The 18,792-nt window shown below is 42.8% G+C and overlaps 1 protein-coding gene across 1 annotated transcript in view; it reads left to right on the top strand.

Moving 5' to 3' along the window:
* The first annotated feature begins 510 nt into the window (after positions 1 to 510).
* Positions 511 to 18,792, top strand: part of LOC137266334 (neuropeptide Y receptor type 2-like) — a 165,401-nt gene continuing 147,119 nt past the window's right edge. The window contains exon 1 of the mRNA XM_067801820.1: positions 511 to 595. The gene's annotated coding sequence lies outside the window, so the exon portion shown is untranslated. The remainder of the gene's footprint in view (positions 596 to 18,792) is intronic.

Here is an 18,792-nt window from a genome sequence, read left to right on the forward strand (position 1 = left end):
AAAGCTCTGTCATGGAAAGGTAATGGTGCCTGGGGTAAGTTGTATTGATCCTGTGTAGTACTCTCGTTGCTGCTCACTGGCGCCGACCGCCAGGAAGACGGGAGCTAGCTTTGGAGATCTTCTTCTATCGTGGAGCCAGTTTATTCTCCTTAGTGACAAAGCTTTGGACGAATCCGTGACTTTGGGTACTGCAAGCCCATCCTGAATCGGGCATTGGTGTCTGGTCGATCTGGAGTTTAACTGTTGCACTGACCAGTGATTTGTATCAATTTCTGTCGAACACATTACGACTGGGTGATATCTAATGATTAACAATGTGTGTTGCACCTTGATGTGGTGTATGTGTACATTATGCAGGCGGTGACGATTACAGGGACTTTGATGTAACGTGTGTAATAGCGACAAACGTTGCGCCTGACTCTCCCTGGAGGGCGTTGTTGTCAGTACTCTGCTGATATTGGCTGACAGTTTGTTGACATTTAATGGACGTATCGTACATTGTTTACAGTCGCGTAGTCGTCGTACACTCTGTGAACGTCGTATGACACGTACGCTCCTACCATCACGCCAACATAACGTCTGACAAAGAGTACAGGTAAGGATTTTATTTTCAGACAGAGAACGCATGTTGTTTGTTTCTGTTGACCACCAGTATTTCTGTTGTATCAACACATTTACTGTCTCTACCTAAAAATGTTTACAAACCCACCTCATTCAACACTCGAAATCCAATGTTGTCCTCTCTACATTGTCTATGAATATACCTACTACTTGTGTTAGTTGTAGAAATGAGTCCCTTCCGTCCGTCTGAACAGTAGTGAAGTCACCTCCCAAATCAGGCATCGATGTGTATCTGGATTAGTTCTCTGCTAACTTCCTATTATTCCTTTTGATCCTTGCGTTTAAAGACGGAGAGCGATAAGGTTGAAAAACATGAAGCCAGGATAAACGATTGTGCACTGGCGATAGGAGTAATCATCCTACTATTGGTAGTTAAAAAATCAATCAAAGCTGGTTTAGTCTGTGATGTACAAGGCACAGTGAACCCACGCTGTTCCCTCGAGGCAACGGAATGATACACATATGCTGTTGATGTGAGTCATATAGTTCATATGGTATTAGACATCTCTCTTTGAAACATTCACCATCTCATCTGTGTATTTATAACACTAGAGGACGCCTACATCAAGCTGGTCCAGAAGCTTTTTCGCTGCGTTGGCTCATGACATAGATTTTCTGTATGATTCAGAATATTTTAATATTCACACATCTCTGTGGTTCTGAGGGGCTTGTATATCTCAAGCAGCAACGCATTACAGGCAAAACAATGTCTGCATCGATACATGTAACGCAATGTTAACTTGTTCAACAATAATCATTAATGACATATCTATCACATATCGATGTTTCAACACATATTATTTCTAATACCTTCAGAACATGCATGCAGGACAACGGTGTTTAACGACCGATATTGAACTCAGTATTTGCGTATCTCCAACTGCATACCCCATCCATCTCACACACAGTAGTCCACACAATCCACATTCCATCCATATCACCCACCTCAGTCTACTCCATCCATATCACCCACCTCAGTCTGCATCACCCATCTCAGTCTACATCACCCACCTCAGTCTACTCCATCCATATCATCCACCTCAGTCTACTCCATCCACATCACCCACCTCAGTCTATTCCATCCATATCATCCACCTCAGTCTACTCCATCCATATCACCCACCTCAGTCTACTCCATCCATATCACCCACCTCAGTTTACTCCATCCATATCACCCACCTCAGTTTACTCCATCCATATCACCCACCTCAGTCTACTCCATCCACATCACCCACCTCAGTCTACTCCACCCATATCACCCACCTCAGTCTACTCCATCCATATCACCCACCTCAGTCTGCATCACCCATCTCAGTCTACATCACCCACCTCAGTCTACTCCATCCATATCATCCACCTCAGTCTACTCCATCCACATCACCCACCTCAGTCTACTCCATCCATATCATCCACCTCAGTCTACTCCATCCACATCACCCACCTCAGTCTATTCCATCCATATCACCCACCTCAGTCTACTCCATCCATATCACCCACCTCAGTCTACTCCATCCATATCACCCACCTCAGTTTACTCCATCCATATCACCCACCTCAGTTTACTCCATCCATATCACCCACCTCAGTCTACTCCATCCACATCACCCACCTCAGTCTACTCCATCCATATCACCCACCTCAGTCTACATCACCCACCTCAGTCTACATCACCCACCTCAGTCTACTTTACCCACATCACCCACCTCAGTCTCCTCCATCCATATCACCCACCTCAGTTTACTCCATCCACATCACCCACCTCAGTCTACTCCATCCATATCACCCATCTCAGTTTACTCCATCCACATCACCCACCTCAGTCTAATCCACCCATATCACCCACCTCAGTCTACTCCCTCCATATCACCCACCTCAGTCTACATCACCCATCTCAGTCTACATCACCCACCTCAGTCTACTCCATCCACATGACCCACCTCAGTATTCTCCATCCACATCATCCACCTCAGTCTACTCCACTCATATCACCCACCTCAGTCTACTCCATCCATATCACCCAACTCAGTCTATATCACCCACCTCAGTCTACTCCACCCATATCACCCACCTCAGTCTACTCCACTCATATCACCCACCTCAGTCTACTCCATCCATATCACCCAACTCAGTCTATATCACCCACCTCAGTCTACTCCACCCATATCACCCACCTCAGTCTACTCCACTCATATCACCCACCTCAGTCTACTCCATCCATATCACCCAACTCAGTCTATATCACCCACCTCAGTCTACTCCACCCATATCACCCACCTCAGTCTACTCCACTCATATCATCCACCTCAGTCTACTCCATCCACATCACCCACCTCAGTCTACATCACCCACCTCAGTCTACTCCACCCATATCACCCACCTCAGTCTACTCCACCCATATCACCCATCTCAGTCTACTCCACCCATATCACCCACCTCAGTCTACTCCATCCACATCACCCACCTCAGTCTACTCCACCCATATCACCCACCTCAGTCTACATCACCCACCTCAGTCTACATCACTCACCTCAGTCTACATCACCCACCTCAGTCTCCTCCATCCACATCACTCACCTCAGTTTACTCCATCCACATCACCCACCTCAGTCTACTTCATCCACATCACCCACCTCAGTCTACTCCACCCATATCACCCACCTCAGTCTACGCCACCCATATCACCCATCTCAGTCTACTCCACCCATATCACCCACCTCAGTCTACTCCATCCACATCACCCACCTTAGTCTACTCCACCCATATCACCCACCTCAGTCTACATCACTCACCTCAGTCTACATCACTCACCTCAGTCTACATCACCCACCTCAGTCTCCTCCATCCACATCACTCACCTCAGTCTACTCCATCCACATCACCCACCTCAGTCTACTTCATCCACATCACCCACCTCAGTCTACTCCATCCACATCACCCACCTCAGTCTACTCCATCCACATCACCCACCTCAGTCTACTTCATCCACATCACCCACCTCAGTCTACTCCATCCACATCACCCACCTCAGTCTACTCCATCCACATCACCCACCTCAGTTTACTGCATCCATATCACCCACCTCAGTCTACATCACCCACCTCAGTCTACTCCATCCACATGACCCATCTCAGTCACCATCCTCATCACTCACCTCAGCCCTAATCAACCACCTTAGTGTACTCCATCCACATCACCAAGCTCAGTGTACCCCACCTTTCTGAATCAACCCTCACCGCACACCTCCCGCGTCCTATGACAAGAAGTTGGATCATTTGAATACACCGGAAACAAATGTAGTTTGTTTATTGTTATATACTACCCGTGAAAACGTTAGATTCACAAGTGTAAATGTAACCACTTACTTCAGTGAACTGCCCTAAACTAGATTTTGTAAAATATTCTATTCTATTTATTGGTGCTGTTTACTGTCGAACTGATGTCTTGATCCTCTTGCAATACATCTGTATAAGGATTGCAGTTGGTTTCCCCAAGCTGGTCAAGAATTTCATCTTCGATATAACCACCTGCATGCTTGTCGCAAGAGGCGACTAACGGGATCGGGTGGTCATGCTCGATTGACACATGTCATCGGTTCCCAATTGCGTAGTTCGATGTTCATGCTTTTGATCACTGGATTATCTGGTCCAATTCAACTGATTCACCCACTCGATATAACCATATACATATACATAACGTACAGTGAGTGCTTAAAATGAGTCGAAACTTTTGATAGGTAGTATTGCGACGGATAAGTCAACCCGTCATGTGCGCTACTTACCAGTACATGGGTTTTGCTCGGTTAAGTATGTTACTTTTCCGGGTTTTTTAATGCTGTAAAAAGGGAGAAAACTCCAGTAAAGAAAAGTGTGAAGAGTTTTTTTTCGATGTCAAGTAACATACGCGTGAAATAAAGAAGAATGTTTCACTCCCCCAAAAAGGGTTGAGGCTTATGTGTTCGCATACGAGTACAGCAACACAGCTGTAACAGTATATGCAGTCTTCCAACTAAAATTAAAAATGGACACTCGCAGGGACCAAGCGTCACAGGACTCATTACCCTCAAACACTTTCATCACCGTCACACCTGGACCTAACAATGCGTGTTCACAACTGATCGTCTGTTGAACATTACGTGCTGATATCCTGGGACATTTTGAACTAGGATGCACTCTCCCAGGCAATTATTTCTAGTGTACACTGTCCCTTGGGTTCTTCAAAATGTGGGACAACGGCTACAACAAAGGTTCATTCCCTCAAGTACATCACAATTACAGAAGTACCGACTTGAGGCCAACTAGTTGTAACCAAACTGTAACCAGGCAACATCTGCATCTTGTGTTTGGGTGGATGCGTTGCGGAGGGTTAGGCACACATACAATGGCTACATCCCGTATTTGGGTTGGTGCATTAGGGGGGTGTAAACACCCTAACAAAGGATGTCTCCTGTATTTGAGGGTATGCATCAAGGGGCTTAAGACACCCCTACAACGGCTGCATTATGTATTTGGGCGTATGCATTGATGGGCTATACAGACAATTACAACGCATATTTACTGTATTTGGGTGGGTACATAAGGAGCTGTAGACGTCCCACACAGCGGCTGCTTTGTGTATTTGGGTGGGTACATAAGGAGCTGTAGACGTCCCCCACAGCGGCTGCTTTGTGTATTTGGGTGGGTACATAAGGAGCTGTAGACGTCCCCCACAGCGGCTGCTTTGTGTATTTGGGCAATGTATTAAGCGCGTGTAGACATACCTACACAAGTTGTCACTCGAATCACATCATCAACTATCTACGCAATATATACTGAACAGCAAAAGAAACGCAACTTGATTTTAGTCACGTTTTGAAACGCCTAAACATGAACGCTTACTTTTATGAGATTTAATTTTTCGAAAATTGCGTTTCTTTGCCGTTCAGTATAAAACCGATGGCGTTCACTGAGCACCCGATTCAGTTACTTGCTTCTTATGGCAAGTATGGGTTGGTGGATAATACTGTAGATATAAATTCTGACCCGCAATATCGTGATTGGATAAATAGTGACTGGTGGCTTGGGTCTCCAACCTATCCATTTATCAAATCTTAAAATAGGGGTTGTACAAGTCTTTTATTACGCCAACACACTATATATCATTTTTTCGTCGTTTCAGAACAGTAACTTGTAAAAGGCATGTGCAAAATCGATAAGGAAATCGATTCGTCCCTCATTGCCCAACGTGTGAGCCAAACATACATCACTCTATATAGAAGTGAGCTTCATTCTCTCTGTGACAGATGGGTCATACAAGATGGCAACATTATTTGCAGTAATGCTTTTTTCCTACTTAAGGAATTAATGAGAAGTAAAGGGTCATATGCTCGATGAAAGGCTAATTATTTCTCAGATAAAGCCAACATACATTCAGTAAAGTCTAGAGAATATTGACGCAGTGGCTGTGCAACCATCGATTACACAGTTTCACTTTGAATGTCACTCTTTCTATCTCAAGACACTATATCATCTGCATTTCAGTGGACGTTTCGTTGGGAAGGAAATTGACACGATCCGATATACATTCACAGAGTGGCTTTGAGAATCGTCACTGCCACTGATGTGACTCCATGTCAATAACTGTCATTGATAGCTTTAGTTCAGGACAAATTTAAACACCATCAAATATTCTACTCAAATGCAATTAATGAGACCGACTCTTTCATATCACCATAGTCAATCTGTCGTGGTACTGTTTGATTCGGGAACATATGCCAATACAATATTCAGGGAAACAGTACAGTCGACCTTGGATTGAGCAGAGGTTCATATAGATATTGAAAGAACTTTGTTTTATTAATTTCTTTGAGCGGATTTTTTGGTATATACCAACTGAGATGATTATGACTTTCAAGTCCAGATTCTCCGAAATTGGCTTTTAACGGCTTAATTGGTTTAGGGATTTGTGGTCAGGTTGACCTACATCAGCACATATTCAGAAAACCTTTGAACCTGTCAATAGATCTTTCCTGGTGTCTACCATGAAAGAACCCATAAATGAGCACAATACGAAAAAGAACCCACCATAACTACACTTGACTATTTCGACAGAACATATAAACAAAGCTTTGGCGATTAGTTATATTCGTGTGAGAAAATGGGTTATATTCTTAAAAGTTCTCCTTTGGAAAAACTAATAGATATTGTCCTGATGATGGTGTAGATAGCTCCTTATACATGTGTCATCCTTGATAACGACAGCAACAAGCTTCTCCGGAACAGCCGTTCTGTACCATAATGTACACTGTACGCCGGGATGGGGTCTCTCACGCTATTTCTGTAACGTTTATTCAAGCGGAATGGCTTCCACAGCGTTAGGCAAATCAAGTCATTGATCCATTGGGCATGTGATTGATAGCCAGGAATCTGCCTCGTATTCATTACGTAAACAGTATTAAGGTAGGATGGTTCTTCTGCTGACAGATACTCAGCACAACAGCTTCTGTTCAAGTAGTCGAGTTGCGGTGTTCTTAATGGTTTCCGTTGATCAGAGAAACTGTGACGACACTGCATAATTAGCTCTGGTTTGTGTCAGGAGTTCTTATGCGCGGGATGGTTCGAGTCAATTTCATGAGGCGGTTGAAACATCACGCAATCGAAGCTGACACACGAGGTGTCAATTACGTGATGCCAGACAGCACATCGTAAACGACTGAAACCTATATAATTAAAGCGCTTACTTTACAGATTACTGTCGTGGATGCAAACAGAAAATAAAATTATTAGTATGGGGCGTTGTACACACTGACCAACCGACTCAGGCGGGGTGTTGTACACGCAGACCAACTGACAGGTACAGACTGATCACCCGATTGGGATGGGATGTTCTATACTCTCACCACCCGACTGGGATAGCATGTTCTGTACTCTCACCAACCGACTGGGATGGGATGGTCTGTACTCTCACCACCCGACTGGGATAGCATGTTCTGTACTCTCACCATCCGACTGGGATGGGATGTTCTGTACTCTCACCATCCGACTGGGATAGCATGTTCTGTACTCTCACCAACCGACTGGGATGGGATGGTCTGTACTCTCACCACCCGACTGGGATAGCATGTTCTGTACTCTCACCATCCGACTGGGATGGGATGTTCTGTACTCTCACCATCCGACTGGGATGGGATGTTCTGTACTCTCACCACCCGACTGGGATAGCATGTTCTGTACTCTCACCAACCGACTGGGATGGGATGTTCTGTACTCTCACCATCCGACTGGGATGGGATGTTCTGTACTCTCACCACCCGATTGGGATGGGATGTTCTGTACTCTCACCACCCGATTGGGATGGGATGGTCTGTACTCTCACCATCCGATTGGGATGGGATGTTGTGTACTCTTACCACCCGACTGGGATAGCATGTTCTGTACTCTAACCACCCGATTGGGATGGGATGTTCTGTACTCTCACCACCCGACTGGGATAGGGATGTTCTGTACTCTCACCACGCGCCTGGGATAGGAATGTTCTGTACTCTCACCACCCGATTGGGATAGGATGGTCTGTACTCTCACCACCCGACTGGGATAGGGATGTTCTGTACTCTCACCACCCGACTGGGATGGGATGTTGTACACACTGACCAAATAGCTCAGATGAGCTGTTGTATACACTGACCAAGTGACTGGGATGGGGTGTTGTACATACAGACCAGCTGTTCGGGATGGGATGTTGTACACTCTGACCAACCAGCTGGGTGATGTGGGATGTTGTACACACTAACCAAGTGCCTGTCTGGGGTGTTGTACTGACTGACCAACTTGCTATCTTGGGGTTGTGTACAAAGGTGCCGAGATTATCAAAAAGATATCAGTTCAGAACGAAACTGATTTGTATAACTCGTTTCACCCCCAAAATATTCAACTGTTTTGGAGACACGGGCTGCTTCTTGATTGTCAGTAAAGTATTTGTCGTCACCAAGGAAACGTATCAAACGCCGTACCATCAACGGGCACCAGGTCGGCACACGGCTGTTATACGTGCTATCCAGTAATATCCAGAGATTGACCCAATTTACGGTGATATGATGAAATTGTATGACGAAAATTTTTAAAAATAAATTGGGTGATTGACATTTAAGAGCTGCTCAGTTACATACAAATTCTATCAAATTATTAAAACAAAGAATGAAAGATATGTATTTTGAGTCTTGATCGGAAGCACCACTTCTATCCACAAAATGCTTATACTAGTATCAATGGAAATGGGACATACATTTTGAAGACTATTTAGCAAAAAATCGACGTAAAGAAGTTTCGTAGAGCTCTCTCTCGTGTTCGTTGCACTTCCCATGAATTATTTATTGAAACTTTCAGGTATACAAAGAGTAAACAGAATATGTCAATTACATAATATGAATATTGTTGAGTATGAACTACAGTTCCTTCAAATCTATCCTGTTTATACGACTCTATGAACAAACTACCTAAAACCATACTTTTAGAAGCATCCAATAACAGCCACATCACTATTACAGAGTCTGGAATCTACATCTACTTCGCTGTGACACAAGAAAAAAGTATTGTTACAGGAAAGAATGTATAATTGATTGATTGATTGATTGATTGATTGATTGATTGATTGATTGATCGATTGAACGATCGATCGATCGATTGATTGATTGATTGATTGATTGATTGATTGATTGATTGATTGATTGATTGATTGATCCCGTCGGTCATGGACAAGTGGACTTTATACCAAACAACCACTCCACACAGAAGGCAGCATACCTGGAGATCTAGGGACCTAGTCCGGCTTGCATCTACTGCCATGTGAAGTATATTTATTCCATTAAACGGTATTTTGCATAGGGGCATGTCCTGAGAGGAGATTAGCCCTGCAGTGAGAGAAATCGTTTCAGAATCAGTGTCCAGGGACGTGTATCGTACCGCTCCAAGGCATTGTGTTGTACAATGTGTTGAACAGCACCTGCTGGTGTTACCTTTATCCACAATGCTCATTCTGGTTGCAAATTTAAGTTGCATTCATATCTAAGTAGTGATCGGAGTTCAAACTTGACTCAGTTGATGTTGAGCATCAACAGACACAATCAACTTTCTTTATGTCTGACCATCAACAACAGACCATCTTGACCTTCAACTCAAACGTCCCGGTTTTAGGCGACCTGTGAATTGTCGAGAGTGGGGGACATAAACAGTCACTGGTTGTCAATAGTCAACCGTTAATGGGATGTGTTATATATGAATCCAACCCTCCACTGGCAAAAAAACATGAAATAATGATACATCTCGAGGTGACATTAGGCGGTCGGTCCAATTCATTGCTGGGAATTTTAAGTACAGTGGCAACATTAGTTCGTCCAAGTGACACTTCCTGACTTAATAAGCTCCATACAGACGCATTATGGTGTGTTAGCACGCACTAGTCCCTTCCCATTGCGTGTCAGCTCGATAATTCCTCCGCCAATACCAGGTTAGCTCAAGCTGTGGTGAAATGTTAAAACTGTAACCGTTTCACTTTACCAAATATTTAGCTAAACACCTTGTACGTTCTGTCGATCAGGTGTACAAGTGGATTCATATTCTGAGACGGGGTAATACATGATGATAATGGATGAATTCTAGTTTGGAGAAACACGATATTTTTTTTAAAAATATGTATGTTCAATGCATCCTGAGTGGTGACATGATATTCAGTATATTCAGTATATTCAGTATATTCAGTATATTCAGTATATTCTGTATATTCAGTATATTCAGTATATTCAGTATATTCTGTATATTCAGTATATTCTGTGTGGGTAAAATATGGGATTTCGTTTCAATTGCCTCCCAATCGATCTGTTTAAGTAAAGACATTGCTTAAAGCAGAGAAGCCACTTATATGTGATGCATTACTCTCAAGTATTTGTGATAATCTGTACAAAATGCAAAATGGTTTTTGTAATGTTCTCCTCAAGCAAATCTATGGAAAGGGAATAAAGAAGGACAGTGTAAAGGAACACCTAGTAGTGACTATCCTGGGATTGGTTAAATGGGAGTCATGGGGAAACCTTGCGACAATGATATCAGTGGATCACTGACAGACACGCAGTGTTTGCGGTCCGCTTGCCCTGTACGTGGAAGTCCAACAAGCCCATTGTCCAATTACGACTATATCATAAACGCTTTTCATTGCTTTTCAGCATTTGGGATTTCACACATACATTCACGTGCATGTTCTGCACTATACCTAAAGTAAATCCAGGTTGATGGTCTGCACTATACCTACAGTACATCCAGGTTGATGGTCTGCACTATACCTACAGTACATCCAGATTGATGGTCTGCACTATACCTACAGTACATCCAGGTTGATGGTCTGCACTATACCTACAGTACATCCAGGTTGATGGTCTGCACTATACCTACAGTACATCCAGGTTGATGGTCTGCACTATACCTACAGTACATCCAGATTGATGGTCTGCACTATACCTACAGTGCATCCAGGTTGATGGTCTGCACTATACCTACAGTACATCCAGGTTGATGGTCTGCACTATACCTACAGTACATCCAGGTTGATGGTCTGCACTATACCTACAGTACATCCAGGTTGATGGTCTGCACTATACCTACAGTACATCCAGATTGATGGTCTGCACTATACCTACAGTGCATCCAGGTTGATGGTCTACACTATACCTACAGTGCATCCAGGTTGATGGTCTACACTATACCTACAGTACATCCAGATTGATGGTCTGCACTATACCTACAGTGCATCCAGGTTGATGGTCTGCACTATACCTACAGTACATCCAGGTTGATGGTCTGCACTATACCTACAGTACATCCAGGTTGATGGTCTGCACTATACCTACAGTACATCCAGGTTGATGGTCTACACTATACCTACAGTACATCCAGATTGATGGTCTGCACTATACCTACAGTGCATCCAGGTTGATGGTCTACACTATACCTACAGTGCATCCAGGTTGATGGTCTGCACTATACCTACAGTACATCCAGGTTGATGGTCTGCACTATACCTACAGTACATCCAGGATGATGGTCTGCACTATACCTACAGTACATCCAGGTTGATGGTCTGCACTATACCTACAGTACATCCAGGTTGATGGTCTGCACTATACCTACAGTACATCCAGGTTGATGGTCTGCACTATACCTACAGTGCATCCAGGTTGATGGTCTGCACTATACCTACAGTACATCCAGGTGGATGGTCTGCACTATACCTACAGTACATCCAGGTTGATGGTCTGCACTATACCTACAGTGCATCCAGGTTGATGGTCTGCACTATACCTACAGTGCATCCAGGTTGATGGTCTGCACTATACCTACAGTGCATCCAAGTTGATGGTCTGCACTATACCTACAGTACATCCAGGTTGATGGTCTGCACTATACCTACAGTACATCCAGGTTGATGGTCTGCACTATACCTACAGTGCATCCAGGTTGATGGTCTGCACTATACCTACAGTACATCCAGGTTGATGGTCTGCACTATACCTACAGTACATCCAGGTTGATGGTCTGCGCTATACCTACAATGTTCTGAACTCTGCTGCCAAGAACACTGCAAGAGATTGGAAGCGTTCCACAGACTGTCTAGAATGAGACAGTGCACATGCCTGTGCTTAATTCATAACAGGTGATTATTAACGGCTATACATGTGTCTACAAACTGAGTGATGATCACTACGCCGAGGGTGTATTTTATGTACAGTAATCTAAAGAGTGTGGAAATAGGAAGTCTGAGATGAGAACGTTTTCCCTCAGTGTAGTGAACCGTTCTGTTGACCACACAGGTGCACCCACATGTATTCAATCACGCTATCATTAAAGTCAACGTTAAAGAGATCGTGTCTCGTGCATCACGTTTACTGGTTTCCTTAAATAAGTTGAATGTCTATGTCACAATAGAACATATTAGATATACATAAAATGATGCCGGTTTCCTGTACGCTCCGGCGACGTTGGACGTAATTACTAAAAACGTCTTCGACGGAGAACAGCGAGCCTTCCATGTCTCTATTTATGGTTTGTGGTTTTAACTTAAGAGGTCAGCTCGTACATAAAGAGATGTATTTATAATCATTGCAGTTTACCAAACTATTTTCGTCGACTAAAGAGTTGGTACTTCCTTTCAGCTGCATGTATATATAATAGTGGGGTATCTCAAGTAATGATCACTTCCGGACTGGTCTTTTTAATATCCGTTGTTGTCAATTTTGAAAAAGTCAAAAGTGCAGTTGATGGGGTTTTTTATCTATGCAAAATACAATCTGATGACAGACATCTAGGTTTACACAATATGACTTCATTTGTCTGACGATACACATGAGGCCAACAAATTCCAGGTGGCGCTGATCACTGGCATGATTTCAGAAAGACGTTTTGTATTCTGCAACATTTAGGAGAATTAAAACATTTCTGTAACGTCAAGCTAGATATGCCTGAGTAATCAGTTACTTTCCCACTAACGTATAGATCAATGAGTAGTATCCTGTAAACGCATGGACAATATTACTCTGTAGTCCAACAACCCAAATATGGATCAACTCTTTCCTTGATTAGACTCATTCCAGCTCAGTCACTGCTTTTTGGGGGAAATGTCTAGGGGAATGGACCCTCATATTTGTTTGGATTCAAACAGAAGGTACTGTTAACAAAAACAATTTTAGTTACATTGATATTACGCGGAATAAATGACTCGCTTCTAACAATATGATGGTGTGATAAATCTGTTTCAATGTAATTACGCAGCGTTTAGTCACGACTTCACCAGGACTTCGTGTAAGAGCTTATCAAACGTTACTTATTCCACGTTTATAGAACCACGGATGTACGGCCTTTAATAAAATGCCACGTGTGAATCAGCGTCTCAAGGAACGTTGCAGTGCAGCAATCATATACGTCAACATGACGCATCGTGACGAATCCGGCAGCGGCTATTTCGACCACAAGATGGCGTAATACCTCAACGATTCCTATATTACTACTTCGTTCCTCAACCTCTATTTTGACAACATAGTAATACCAAGATGAAAGCTAGCCCACGCCTTGATCACTCGTTCCTGCAATTGTGTGATGGCGTGAGTTCTTTACTCAAGAGTTAATCTTCATTCGGCAGCCTTTGAGGTGAACAAAAAGGTAACTTGAAAGACCAAAAACCGACGCAGTTCTTGATATCTTCGATTCCAACAAACTTCCCATGATAAGTCTAAATGGCAAGCAAACCGGTGAATCATTGTGTGATGATGTCTGGAGCTCTTGTGGCCATTCAACATTTTACGGAATGCGGAGTGTTTGATGCTTTGCGTAGAGACAGAAATATATGCCAACCAACACGATATTGTTCAGAAGATCCAGCGTATTTTTATTTCATTCCACGTTTTATATAACAGACTCTCAGTCTCTCAGAATGCAACGACCAGATGGTCTTGGTTCTGTACCAGACACTTACTTCAGTGTAAGAATTCTGTTAAGAATCTGTAACTTTCCTATATTAATTTACCGAAATAAATGTGCATTTAGCTTTATGTTGAAGTATGCCATATGAATAGTAAATGATAAAACCCGCCACGACACTTTTAACACGCATAACCTAGTTACTGTAGCCATGGCAAGATCTGGGTTAAAAGTGATCTACGCACACCCATAACATGCCACTGACGGTATATGGTCAGACCCGCTGTTTTGCTCGGGTGCAGGTCGGTCAATCAAAGTTGCTGCTTGGTCAATATGTCAGCCAGTAAATTTTGATGATTCAACATTATAGCTAAACTGGATAGAATTATCATTGAAACGACCGCACATTATCAGAATTGAGCGGGTCACTGTAACTTGATAATGCCCGCAAAATGCTTGACGACGGGCCATAATCAAACCCGTTGTTACGTGACGTCGTAAGTAGCCCCTTTCGTCCTTAGTGTACTCAGCAACATCGTTACAGGATGCATCGTATTCAGCCTCTCGTTACAGCAACGTCTCCTTTCGTCCTTATGTGTACTCAACGACATGGTTACAGGATGTAACGTATTCAGCCTCTTGTTACAGCAACGTCTCCTTTCGTCCTTGTAGTGTACTCAGCAACATTGTTACAGGATGCAAGTTATTCGACCTTATGGCTACATAAGGGGGGTTCCTCGTTCTTGTGTTTGCATATCTCACTTTAATGCTACAACAACATGTTCATGTATTCAGACAGATTATCGTCATAGCTGTACTTGCACTGCAGGCTTTGTTTTTTAATGGATGCATTTAAAGGTTCATCTTACAACATCGAGCAACGTCAGTCTCAAACATTCCCAGTGTTACTTTGATACAAACACCCCAAAACTGTTGTCAAAAGTAATAATATAAAATGAAATGAAGTAACACTTCTTGCCAATGCAGGGGATGCTTCTGGAAAGTCTGTGTGTGTTATCCTGTCGTATCCTCACAGGAACATGTGACATCACAGTATATTAATTTTATTCACCGCATCACTCCTGATCACATGTTATGCACGTCGCAAACTCAACCAAAGTATCGATAAATATTATTTTGACTTTACTGCAAATGAACTGCCACGGTAGAATCACACCAGCACATTAATGCTTAATCATGTGTTAGAGGTATAACATGATACTATTTCCCTGACGGAATATTCTAACACATTGTTACGAGACTCTATTTTCTGTAAGTTGTATTACTAATTAAGTAATAATTGTTATTGGGTCATAACGCTTAATGTTTTGAATAATAATTATTGTCACATACTAGACAACTCGGCAGACGTTGTCTTTACGTTTATTGTGTGTCGTCTGCAGTCGATAACATAGCACTGTAAGGTAATTGGCGAGATCGCGTACTAGTCGATAACATACATTACACATCTCTTTGTTTGGAGCTGCGCATACCTTTGTATACAATTCCGTCCGATATGGAGAGTTCATCTCTCTGGTTCCAGTACTCTCTTAGGCTATGAGGTACTTCATACCTAGTGTCTGGCCAACCTTTCTGAATGATTGAGTGAAGTTCGTTCAACTCATCAGCTGTACACTTCTGAAACTGTTGGTACCTTGTCGGCGCTACAGTAATGTAGTCAACCATATTGACTAATATTGGCTGAATGTCAACTTCCTGGTCTGGTAGATTTGCGCGGCTCAAAGCGTCACCAACAGGAATCGTTTCCAGGTCTGTACATTACATTCAGATCATAATGCTGCAGCTTCAGCAACATGGACTGTAGTCTCATTGCCGCAGCAAGCAGTGGCTTACTGAAAATCGCCTGTAGCGGCTTGTGATCAGTCTCTATAGATACTGGGCGGCCAAAGATGTAGTAATGGAATTTTCTGCAGCTGTGAACGATTGTAAGCATCTCCTTTTCAATTTGGGCATAGCGTTTTTCTGTGTCGGTGAGTGCCCTTGAGGAGAAAGCTACAGGATGCCCATCTTGAAGGAGTACTGTTCCCACCGCATAGCTACTGGCATCACACTGGATCACAACTGGTTTCTTGTGGTCAAATCTAGCTAACACTGGAGCTGAACTACACAGTTCTTTGAGTTTTTCAAAGGATTTCTGTTGTGGCTTTTCCCAAAAGAAGTCAACTTCTTTCTTGATGACCTCACGTAGTGGTGCATCTTCATCGCTGAGACTAGGCAGGAACTTTCCCAGGTACTGAGTCATTCCAAGGAAACGTCTCACGTCGCCTTTTGACTCTGGAACAGGCATCTCTTTTAGAGCTCTCACTTTACTTGGATCAGCCTCCAAGTCATCTTGTGTAACAATATGACCAGCATATTTCACTCTGGTCTGTTTAACTTGGCACTTTTCAAAGTTCATCTTCAGATTGAAGTCAGCTGCCCTCTTGGTGATTTCTTTCATGATCCGATCATGATCTGCCTCAGTCTTTCCACCGATCAAAATGCCATCCATGATAGCTCTTGCACCTACAGTTCCGTCCAGCATAGTATCCATAATACGCTGAAATATTTCAGGTGCTGATTTGATTCCGAATGGCAATCTGAGGCATCTAAATCGTCCGATAGGGCTGTTGAATGTGGTTATGAGACTGGACTCATAGTCGAGACAAATCTGGAGAAATCCTGACTTTGCATCAAGAACAGAGAATATCCTGGCTTCAGGAAACGATGACACTACTTCCTCTACTGTGGGTATTGGATAGTGTTCTCTGCGTATTGCCACATTCAAGTCCTTAGGGTCAAGGCACATCCTCACTTTGTCACCCTTGACCACTGTGACCATAGTGCTCACCCAATAAGTTGGTTCTGTTACACTGGCTATTTGTCCATTCACTTCCATTTCATGTAGCTTGGACATAATTTTTTTCCACTAAGGCCTTTGGTTGCCGCCTGGGTCCATGTACTACAGGGGGTACAGTAGGATCAATCTTCAGGTGATAGGTTCCTGGAAGAGTTCCTGTGGTAGACTTCAACTCAGGATATTTGTCAATCTCTTGAGTGACAACATAGGTTCTCTGAATCAAACCTAGCTCTTCACAGACATCTCCTGACAAGAGTGGTTTCTGATCCAGGTGAATGACTTAAAATGGAACATTCACTGTTTTGTCCTTGTACACAACAGGCAAGGTAACCTTACCTTCAACTTCAAGTGAATCAAGTGTATAGCTTTTGAAGCATTTGTCAGTCTTCACTAGTGGACGTTTTAGGCCTATTTCAACATAAATATGATATGGCATGAGTGATTTATCTGCCACTGTGTCAATCTGCACACCCAGGTTTCTACCACAAACACTGACATCTATCCACCATTTCTTATCATTGGACTCAACAGCATGCACTATATGTGAGTATTCATCTGAAAAAAATAGTCATATTCATCATTTTCTTCAACTTTTGAACATGATGTTCTGGCTTCACTGCTACCTGCTACATTGTCTACCTCATCAAGTCTAGTTGTGACCAAATAACTTACACTTGGAACATTTGGAACTTTTAGCAGGACATTTCTTGAGAGTAACTTGATACCCACATCTGCTACAAATGTCTGATTTAAAATGTCTTTCACGTGTTTTGGGTTTCTGTGTCCCATGTCTGTCATGTTTAGGAGCATATGGCTGACTTGTTACATGTTTCCTACCCGCTTTGGGTTGTTTCTTCATCTTGTCTTCATCACCAATGGTTGCCATACTTTGTAGTGATGCTTCATAATTCTGACCTATCTGAATAGCAGCATCAAGAGTGAGACCGTCACCTTTATCCAAACACTTCTCTCTAACTGAATCATGATAAGCTCTAAAAACAATGGCATCTCGAAGCATTCTATCTGAATCAGTATAGCCACAATCTTTTACTAGAAGCTTCAAATCAGTCACAAAATTGTCGAACCTTTCATTTTGTTCTTGTTTACGCCTGTTGAATATCACTGTTGACCTAATCTGATTCTTCTTAGGTGCTACATATTGGTCATATTTTCCAAAAACACCATTCAAAGTTTCGTTTTCTGCAGGATTATCACCTTCAGCAGCGGTCCATGTAAATGTTTCATACACTTCTCTTCCCTTGGCATCGATATAAGTCATTAAATAGTTCACTTTCTGTAATTCAGTTTTTACCTAGGTCGTCAAACTTCAAATTGTTAGTTTGAAAGTTATAATTGCCGACTTCTGACACCATGTCACATACTAGACAACTCGGCAGACGTTGTCTTTACGTTTATTGTGTGTCGTCTGCAGTCGATAACATAGCACTGTAAGGTAATTGGCGAGATCGCGTACTAGTCGATAACATACATTACAATTATAATGGGTCACATTTCGTATCATAAATGCTCAGCACTTTTAGTGTTTTGGCAGCAACCTTTCCGGAAGGGAGTTACTTCCTCTTGAGTTTATGTTTTGATTAACTGCTGACTTTCGACGGTGATGGCAATGGCTGTAGAGTGAATGACTTTATATATAAAGGCTAGTTGCCGTGTTGTCGGACACGGAAATACACACAGATTACTGGAGTATACATACATTACTGCCTCCGTCAACGCTTGATCTTCATAACCTCTGTCCGACTGCTCGCTGTGCTACATTCTGCATAGCTGTTTCTCACTCTCACATCAAGACTTCGGTGAGTTGACATTATATTGTGACCCACAACTGTTGATTTGACTCATTTGCATTGTATAATT

This window comes from Haliotis asinina, chromosome 15 (genome assembly GCF_037392515.1).
Source record: "Haliotis asinina isolate JCU_RB_2024 chromosome 15, JCU_Hal_asi_v2, whole genome shotgun sequence".
In the NCBI taxonomy this organism is placed as follows: domain Eukaryota; kingdom Metazoa; phylum Mollusca; class Gastropoda; order Lepetellida; family Haliotidae; genus Haliotis; species Haliotis asinina.